The 10,163-nt window shown below is 52.0% G+C and overlaps 1 long non-coding RNA gene across 1 annotated transcript in view; it reads left to right on the top strand.

The window, feature by feature from the left end:
• The window catches only part of LOC131382336 (uncharacterized), a 33,989-nt gene that overhangs the window by 23,198 nt on the left and 628 nt on the right, over window positions 1–10,163 (top strand). Inside the window, exon 2 of the long non-coding RNA XR_009211723.1 lies at window positions 9,437–9,689. This is a non-coding gene — a long non-coding RNA (uncharacterized LOC131382336). The remainder of the gene's footprint in view (window positions 1–9,436; window positions 9,690–10,163) is intronic.

The raw sequence follows: 10,163 nt of genomic DNA, 5'->3' as shown, positions 1-10,163 counted from the left end.
CTAATTTTTTGTAATTTTTTTTTTTTTTTTGAGACGGAGCCTTGCTCTGTCACCCAGGCTGGAGTGCAGTGGCGCGATCTCGGCTCACTGCAGTCTCCGCCCCCTGGGTTCACGCCATTCTCCTGCCTCAGCCTCCCAAGTAGCTGGGACTACAGATGCGCACCACCACACCCGGCTAATTTTTGTATTTTTAGTAGAGATGGGGTTTCACCATGTTGGCTGGGCTGGTCTGGAACTCGTGACCTCAGGTGATCCTCCTTCTTCAGCCTCCCAAAGTGCTGGGATTACAGGTGTGAGCCACTGCACCTGGCATTTTTTTTTTTTTTAAGACTGGGTCTGGCTCTGTTGCCCAGGCTGGAGTGCAGTGGTATGATCACGGCTCACTGCAAACTCTGCCTCCTGGGCTCAAGCGATCCTCCCACCTCAGCCTCCTGAGTAGCAGGGACTACAGGCACATGCCACCATACCTGTGGAGGCCCCACTTAAGTCCCTGCAATGATAGCCCAGTGTGACTCAGGCCTGGCCTCCCCCAGCCCCTCACAGGGATACCCACCAATGGCAGGGTGCTTCACACAGACCACTGGGCTGGAACAAGCCACATGGTGGATGCTGAGTTCCAGGTGACACTTGGATCAGGGCCAGGCAGCCCTCTTCCCCTGAAGCAGGGGATCCCTGTGCCCGCTGTTGGCATAAAAGTAATCGGGGCTGTAGGGACAGTGTGATGACCCTGGACTAATGACTTGGGCTCTGACTGCTGGAATGCCCTGGGAATTGCCCGTGACTGAGGAGAGTTGCGTCATTCAAGGTCACATCCCCTTTCTGGGGTCTATTTCGAGGTGGCTGAGGCAGGGGGAGAATCTCAGCCTGTTCCCTGAACCCAGGTCTGAAGCGGATGTCGGGCGGCTGAAGCCATGCTCCAGCCTGTCACACAGCCCAGCGTCTCCTGAGCCTGTCCAGCTTCCACATTTCCCCACGCCAGAATGACCTCAAGAGCACCCCTGAGAAATCTCTGCATGCTCCTCTCCATCTCAGAGCGTGTGTCCTGGGGAGCCCCGTCTTCGGCAGTAGCCACCCTTGTATTCTTTTCTTCTTTTCTTTTCTTTTCTTTTCTTTTCTTTCTTTTTTTTTTTTTTTTTTGAGACAGAGTCTCGCTGTGTTGCCCAGGCTGGAGTGCAGGAGTACAATCTCGGTTCACGGTAACCTCTGCCTCCCGGGTTCAGGTGATTCTCCCCGCCTCAGCCTCCTGAGTAGCTGGGATTACAGGCTTGTGCCACTACACCTGGCTAGTTTTTGTATTTTTAGTAGAGACAGGGTTTCACCATGTTGGCCAGGCTGGTCTCGAACTCCTGACCTCAGGTGAGGAGTCTCCCAGTCTCCCAAATTGCTGGGATTATAGGCGTGAGCCACTGCGCCTGGCCGCCTTGTATTCTTTTTTGGGGCTGCCAAAACAAATGACCACAAACTGGGTAGCTTAAACCACAGAAATTTATTCTTACACAGTTCTGCAGGCCTGAAGTCCAAAATCAAGGTGTGAGCGGGCCACGCCGTCTACAGAGACTCTAGGGGAGGATCCGTCCTGCCTCTCCCAGCTCCAGGCCTGCCTGGGCTTGTGGCTGCATCTCTCCAGTCTCTGCCTCCGTCTTCACATGGCCTTCTCCTCGCAGTCTCTGTATCTGTCCTTCTCTTCTAAGGACTTGTCGTAGGGCCCACTGTAATCCAGGATGATCTCATCTCGACAGCCTCAGCTTAATCACATCTGCAAAGATCCTTACTAAAATAGGGTCGCAGCCTGGAGGTTCCAGGTGGACGTATCTTTTCGGGTAGGCCACAACTGAGCCCTGGGCCGCAGTCCAGGCTTCCGTTTCTATGGCAACACTAAGAGCAACGGGTGAGCTCCAGGAAGGCTGGGGTCTTGGTTGCATTCGTCTCTGGGCCTCCAGGAGCTCCTCAGAAAGGGTGGCAACATGAATAGCCCCACCTGCCATCGCTGGGAACTGTCCTCTCTTGATGGTGCTGAGAGCAACATGCGATGTGCAGAGGAGACGCAGACCCCACCCCGACACCAGCACCCCCAGTGCTGCAGCCAAGGGAGTTTCCCGCTCGGCCCTGCCCCTCTAGGGTGAGCAGGTGAGCAGGCCAGCTTAGGAGAGAAAGGAGGCCTGATGGCTTGGATGGATGTCTTTTGAAACTTTTCTTTTCTTAAGACAGAGTCTTGCTCTCTTGCTCAGGCTGGATTGTAGTGGCTCAATCACGGCTCACTGAAGCTTCAACCTTCTAGGCTCAAGCAATCCTCCCACATCAGCCTCCTGAGTGGCTGGGACTACAGGCATGCACCACCACATCTGGCTAATTAGAAACAAACAAACAAACAAACAAAAACCCTGTAGAGATGGGGTCTCACTGTGTTGCCCAGGCTGGTCTCAAACTCCGGGGCTCAAGTGATCCTCCAGCCTTGACCTCCCAAAGCACTGGGATTACAGTTGTGAGCTACCACATCTGGCCGTCTTTGGAAACTTTCCACCGAGGATAAAGAGTAACTATTTTCCACCAGGGGAGCTGTCAAGGTTGAAGTTTTAAGTGCTTCTGTGTGGGCCAAGCCAGTCACAGGTACCTTCCCAGGAATGTAGGTCCCCGAGATATCAACGGGGAGACGGCATGTATGAGTCAGTGTTCTCCAGAGAAACAGATCCAATGGGATGTGTATAGATACACAGAAAGAGGCTGAGTATGAGGAACTGGCCCATATGGTTACGGAGGCAGAGAAGTCCCAAGATCTTCCATCTGCAGGCTGGAGGTATGGTTCCAATCCAAACTCAAATGATTGGGAATTGCGGTGCCCATGGATTAAGCCCTTGTCTGAGTCCAAAGGCCTGAGAACCAGAAGCGCCAATGTCAGAGAGCAGGAAAAGAAGGACGTCCCAGTTCGAGCCGAGAGAATTCACCCCTCCTCAGCCTTTTTGTGCCATTCAGGATTGTGCATGCCCACCTGCATTGGTGAGGGTGATCTTCTATATTGAGTCTGCCCCAATTCAAATGCTAAGCTCTGCCGGACTCAGTGGGTCACACCTGTAATCCCAGCACTTTGGGAGGCCGAGTCGGGCAGATCACTTGAGGCCAGGAGATCGAGACCAGTCTGGCCAACATGCTGAAACTCCATCTCTACTAAAAATACAAAAGCTAGCCTGGTGTGGTGGTGCACGCCTGCAATCCCAGCTACTGGGGGAGGCTGAGGCATGAGAATTGCTTGAACTAGGGAGGCAGAGGCTGCAGTGAGCTGAGATCCCACCACTGTACTCCAGCCTGTGCGACAGAGCAAGACTCTGTCTCAAAAATGGAAAACAAAACAAAACAAAAAAACAAATGCTAATCTCTTTCAGAAACACCTGCACAGACACACCCAGAAATAGGTTCACCAGCTTTCTTCTCTGGGCATCCCTTAGCCCAGGCAAGTTGCCACATAAAAATAATAGTCACACTGCACCTGGTGACACCCCGTTCCTCTGCTGGTAAACTCAACCATGAAGTGGGGAACTGTGCGAGCCTCACAGTGTTCTTTCTTATCATCCATATTTTGATATTGTACAATGGGCCCCCATTTGGGCCTGTACTTGGAGTCTGACCATTCCGCTCTGCTCTAGGGATCACAGGGTGCTCAGAGGGAAAACTCAGCCATGACTGGAGGTGCCATCAGTGTCCTTTTGACTCTGTGCCTTCCAGGAAGCCAAAGGATGTTTCCCGGGGCAACCAAAGGGACAATGGCCACTGGACATGAAACCTCAAAAGGCAGTGACTGGCCAGGCACGGTGGTTCATGCCTGTAATCCCAGTGTTTCGGATGCCAAGGCAGCAGGGTTGCTTGAGCCCAGAAGTTTGAGACAAGCCTGGGCAACATAGCAAGACGCCGTCTCTAAAAAAGTTTTTCTAATTAAAAAAAATGTAGCTGGATGGATGTAGTGGCTTATGCCTCTAATCCCAGCCCTTTGGGAGGCCCAGGTGGGCAGATCACTTGAGGCCAGGAGTTTGAGACCAGTCCAGCCGACATGGTGAAACTCCATTTCTACTAAAAATACAAAAATTAGCTGGGCATGGTGGCATGTGCCTGTAGTCCCAGCTATCCAGGAGGCTGCAGCACAAGAATCGCTTGACCCTGGGAGGCAGAGGTTGCAGTGAGCTGAGATTGTGCCACTGCACTCCAGCCTGGGCGACAGAGCAAGACTCTGTCTTGAAAAAAAAAAAATTTAGCCGGGTGTGATGGCTCACACTTGTAGTCTCAGCTACTTGGGAGGCTGAAGTTGGAGGATCACTTGAGTTCAGGAGGTCGAGGCTGCAGTGAGCTGTGATTGCATCACTGCACTCCAGCCTCAGCAACAGATCAAGACCCTGTCTCTCAAGTCAAATCAGGCTGAGCACGGCAGCTCATGCCTGTAATCCCAGCACTTTGGGAGGCGGAAGTGGGCAGATCACCTGAGGTCAGGAGTTCAATACCAGCCTGGCCAACATGGTGAAACCCCATCTCTCCAAAAATACAAAACTTAGCTGAGTGTGGTGTTGAGTGCCTATAATCCCAGCTACTTGGGAGGCTGAAGCAGGAGAATCATTTGAACCCAGGAGGCGGAGGTTACAGTGAGCCGAGATCACACTGGCGACAGAGCAAGATTCCGTCTCAAAAAAAAAAAAGTCAAGTTAAATCAAATCAAAAGGCAGCAACTGAGAAAGACATTTATCTTCAAGGAGGACACAGGTGGCTGCTGAGAGAGAGGCATGTTTCAGCACATGGCCATGTGTGCCTACTCATGGAGGTTCCCCAGAAGACCTTTGTTCTTAGAAGTGATGAGGCTGTGATTCCATTTGTGTGGTGCTTTCTCTCTTTGCCCCATGCTCCCCTCTCCCCTCTGTAATGTCCATGGGCATCGGGGGGCCTTGGAAGAACCGGGGAATGAGGCTGAGTCCCAGCCTGGAGCCTGCATCTCATTGCCTATAGAGCGAGGCCGATCTAGTCACCTCCTGCCAGTTGTCATGAGGCTCAGATAAGGTGATGGGGAGAGAGGATGTAGCACAGCAAACTGGGCTTTCGACCCGGGAGGGGCCAGGTGGCTCATCTACAGCCTTTGCCACCACTAGCAGGCAACTCTGGGCAAGATGGGTTCTCAGAACCTGGATTTCCTCTTGCTAAGATGTCGTGAGCATCTAAGTAGCGTAGGCGCTGCCCACCGAATGGTGGTTACCAGATCATGGAAAGCGATGAGCTCAGTGCCTAGTGCATAACGGGAGCCCTGCGTGTGAATCCTTTCCCTTCCTTAGGGCCACTCAGTGGTACATGAAGAAGCCATGAGAGCAGGGATGAGGCTGCCTTTGAGTGTCCTGGGCTGGGTGGCCATAGGGTAGACTGCAAGGGGCTCAGGTGGGGACCGGCATCCATGAGCTGTGTCTTGGTCACCAACTCACTGCGAATGTATGGCTTCTACTAACTTTGAGGCACATGAATGTTTAATGACTTGCCCAAGCCCAGTCCCAGCTGAAACCGCAGCGTCCTGTCTACCGTGGGGCTCTAAATGATGATGAAATCATGTTTGGTCCACATGACTCATGACGCTTAGAATCCCTTAAACTGCAGCATGCATGGTTTTGTGCATCCATGCACAGATGCGTGGACTGTCTAACAGTTCTCTTTGTGGGATTTTTTTTTTTTTTTTTTTTTTGAGATAGAGTCTCCTTCTGTCACCCAGGCTGGAGTGCAGTGGCACAATCTTAGCTCACTGCAACCTCTACCTTTCAGGTTCAGGCGATTCTTGGGCCTCAGCCTCCTGAATAGCTGGGACTATAGACATGCACCACCATGCCCAGATAATTTTTGTGCTTTTTTTTTTTTTTTTTTTAAGTAGAGATGTGGTTTTGCCACGTTGGCCAGGCTGGTCTTGAACATCTGGCCTCAAGTGATTCACCCACCTCAGCCTCTCCCAAAGTGCTTGGATTACAGGTGTGAGCCACTGTGCCTGGCCTCGGATAATATTAAGACTAGTCAATTGCAGCAGTAATTTTTTTTTTTTTTTTCGCCCAGGCTGGAGTGCAGTGGCATGATCTCAGTTCACTGCGAGCTCCACCTCCCAGGTTCATGCCATTCTCCTGCCTCAGCCTCCCGGGTAGCTGGGACTACAGGTGCCTGCCACCATGCCCAGCTACTGTTTTGTATTTTTAGTAGAGACGGGGTTTCACCATGTTAGCCAGGATGATCTCAATCTCCTGACCTTGTGATCCGCCCACCTCGGCCTCCCAAAGTGCTGGGATTACAGGCATGAGCCACCTCACCCAGCTTTTTTTTTTTTTTTGAGACGGAGTTTTGCTCTTGTCTCCAAGACTGGAGTATAGTGGCATGATCCCAGCTCACTGCAAGCTCCGCCTCCCGGGTTCAAGCGATTCTTCTGCCTCAGCCTCCCGAGTAGCTGGGATTACGGGCACCCGCCACCATGCCCAGCTAATTTTTGTATTTTTAGTAGAGACAGGGTTTTGCTATGTTGGCCAGGCTGATCTTGAACTCCATACCTCAGGTGATCCACCCACCTTAGCCTCCTAAATTCCTGGGATTACAGGCATGAGCCACTGTGCCCAGCCAAGATTTTTATTTATTTATTTGACTTTTTTTAGAGACAGAGTTTCTCTTGGTCATCCAGCTTGGGGTGCAGTGGCATGACCATAGCTCACTGCAGCCTCGAATCCCTGGGCTCAAGCAATCCTCCTGCCTTAGCTTCCTGAGTAGCTGTGACTATACATGTGGACCACCACGCCCGGGCAGTTCTAACTTTTTCTCGTAGAGACTGGGCACTAAGTTGCCCAGGATGGTCTCAAACTTACAGCCTCCAGCAATCCTTCCGCCTCTTCTTTCCAAAGTGCTGGGATGACAGGCGTGACCCACTGTGCCTGACCAAGATAAATACTGAATGCTTAGTGCCAAACAGCAGATGAATAAGGAGGGCTGATGTCTGCAGGGTTTACCCTATTGCGTTGTACAATAGGCCTTGGCAGCCCTAAAACAAGCAGACGGGTTGTCTGTCACCGGGATCAGGAGACAGCAGAGCTTTGTCAAGCTGTCTTGCTGGGGTGAGCTGCAGTGGGAGTTGGACTCCCCCACGACACAGAGACGGATGCAAGATCCAGGACTCGCGCCTCCTTGGTGCTCTCCTGCTACCTGGTGGCCTCTTGTTTCCTTTAGTCCTCTGTCCCTTTTCCACTCCTCCCTGCCTCCTCCACCTGTTCCTGCAGGCGTCTGGCCATGAGCTTCGATGGGTGCTTCTGTTCCTCTTTACCACTCTGAACCATCCAAAATAGCCCCCATGCAAACCAGGACATACATGACCTCCCACGGGCAACAGCAACAGCAGACTTTACCTACTTCAATTGCAAGACGCTCCTTGGAGGGTAGAAACAGTTCTGGGGCAAACGCATTTGATATGAATGGGCCCTGCTCTCTCCTGACCCACAAAGCTTCCTGTCCTGCCCTCTTGAGGGCCCTGACCTCATCATTCCCTCTGAGTCCAGCTCCCCTCGGGAGTCTGACTTGTATGGTGCAAATTGAAGGCCACGTACAGTAAGATGGATCTTGATGGGGTCACAGCACACCTGGACTGATGGCGAGAAGTCCAGCCCTGTAGAAGTAGTCCTAGGGCCACACTGTGACAATGAATGTGCAAAACGCGGCCACCCCCAATGGTGACAATGGTGACAATAGTTGGACCATCCTCCAACAGCAGACACCCACTGAGCGCTTACCCTACTAGCAGGGCTGACTCAAGCGCTCTCTACGCATGATCTTGTTGACTCCTCACAACCGCTCTGGGAAGTAGATGCCCCTATTCCCCTTTTACAAATGGATCACCCTAAGCTCAGGAACATATCCAAGGAAGCAGGACACCAAGGCCCATCTGAGCTCACAGTGACAGCATTGAGTCCCACACTGCACAGAGGGCAGGGCTGGCGCACTCCCCACAGCGTGGGGAATCTGCCCTTAATTGCATAGCAGGGAGTGATCAAACAAGTTCTATCACATACCAACACCGCAGGCCCCTCTTGCTCTTCCACCACGAAGCACCTCCTCGTGATGGACGCAGGGCAGGGAGAGGAGGAAAGAGGAGACCACGGGTTCTGCCTCCCCCAGCCCCTCTCTGATGCCCACATGGAGACCCACCTGGCGTTTGGCCCCTCTGGGCCTTGAGTCAGCCTGGCACAGGCAACGTACCATTCGGTGGCATCTGGACCCATGTTTGTGCCTTAAGCATGACACGTGGCCCTGGCTCAAACTTCTTGGGCTCCCTCTCCCTGTTTCCTGATAGGGGAAACCCTAGTTTTGGGCCCAGGCTGGGACCTGGGATGGACTCAGATGTTTCGGAAATGTATGTTGGGCTGGTGGGTCGGGCCTCACCAGAAGCTTGTGCAGAGGCCAAGGAGCTTCCAGGAAATCACTCATCCATGGAAGAGAGGAGCCAGGCCCAGTGAGCTGACCTGGAATAGTTACATGGCCTATCACATACCAACACCGCAGGCCCCTCTGGCTCTTCAGACCCTGAGGCGTACGGAGCCAGGAAGCAGGAGGAACCTGGGGGTGTATATATGCCATAAGTAAAGATGAGCTGATTTATCCTATAAAACAGGGCACAGGCACTGCTTTGGTGATGATAGTAGCCACCAGTAGTCCAGAGAGAGCAGATGCAGCCTGGTGAAGCTGTAGCGGCCAATTTGTTTGAGTGCACACATAGACACAGCCTTCAGTGACATCTTTTCAGGGGCTGTAGCAAGGCAGGGTGAGAGCTGGCCGGGTTATGACTGCCTTCTTCCCATGAGGGCAGCATGCACCAGAGAAAGGACATGGGCTCTGGGGAGCTGGATTCTTTTTTTTTTTTTTTTTGAGACAGAGTCTTACTCCCATCACCCAGATCACCTAGGCAGGAGTGCAGTAGCACAATCATGGCTCGTTGCAGCCTTGACCTCCTGATATCAAGTGATCTTTCTGTCTCTTTTTTTTTTATTTTTGGTAGAGACAAAGTCTAACTATGTTACCCAGGCTGGTTTCAAACTCTTGGACTCGAGCGATCCTCCTGCCTCAGCCTCCCAAAGTGCTGAGATGACAGGCATGAGCCACTATGCCTGGCCAGGAGCTGGATTCTAATCTCATTCTCACCACTTCCTTGTGTGTGATTTGGGGCAAGTTAATTAAGGACTCTTAAATGGGACGTGAATGCTGCTGCCCGCTGTGGTTTAAAATATACCCACAACAAACTCTTTGATATTCCTCCCTTTAAGGGGTGGAGCCTCATCCCCTGCCCTTGAATGTGGGATGGAATTAGTGGCTTACTTCTAAATAATAAGGCAGGGGTGACACGGTGTGACCTTGGGGACTCGTCATAAAAGGCCTGCAGGTTCCTACTTTTTCCCTCCCTTGCTCTCAGATCCCCCCTCTGGGGAAAACCAGTTGCTGTGTCATTAAAACAGCACTGTGTTGGCCAGTGGTGAAGACCGAACCCTCCAGCCAGCAGCCACATGAAGACGCCATCTTGGAGGTGGCTCCTCCAGCCCCAGTTGAGCCTTCAGATGATGGCAGCCCCAGCCGACATCGCAACTGCAACCTCACAAGAGACCCTGAGCCAGAGCCACCTGGATTAAAATAACCATGATGTTCCTGAATTCCTGACTACAGAAATTGTGAGATAACAAATTTTTGTTGTTTTAAGCTAATATGTTTTTGGGGGTAGTTTGTTACACAGCAATAGATAACCGATAGACTCATCTCAAGGTATGCATCAGGAGTTACTGAGCCAACATACACAAGGCACCAGATGCCCAGTGGACCCCCAGTCTGATCAGCTCCTTTCCACACTGAGGTCTCAGCAGCCCCTTCCTCATGGTGGCAAGGTTTGGACTGTGATTATGTCCACTCAGGGCCCAGCCCTCCAGCCAGGTTCCTGGCTTCCTCCTCCTTTTCCCCAGGCTTGCCTTACCCCTGGCCTTGCCCACCAGAGACCCTGTCACAATGGGGGAGGCCCGTGCTCTCTTCTAAACAAAGGATCAAAGAAACTGGTTTGTATGCTGTGAAACAGTAAAAGAATTTTTTTTTTTTTTTTTTTTTTTGAGACAGAGTCTCGCTCTGTCACCCAGGCTGGAGTGCAGTGGCACAAT

Source organism: Hylobates moloch, unplaced genomic scaffold (assembly GCF_009828535.3).
Source record: "Hylobates moloch isolate HMO894 unplaced genomic scaffold, HMol_V3 SCAFFOLD_23, whole genome shotgun sequence".
Classification (NCBI taxonomy): Eukaryota; Metazoa; Chordata; class Mammalia; order Primates; family Hylobatidae; genus Hylobates; species Hylobates moloch.
The sequence above is the reverse complement of the archived record's forward strand: the minus strand, read 5'-3'. Positions and strand labels throughout refer to the sequence as shown.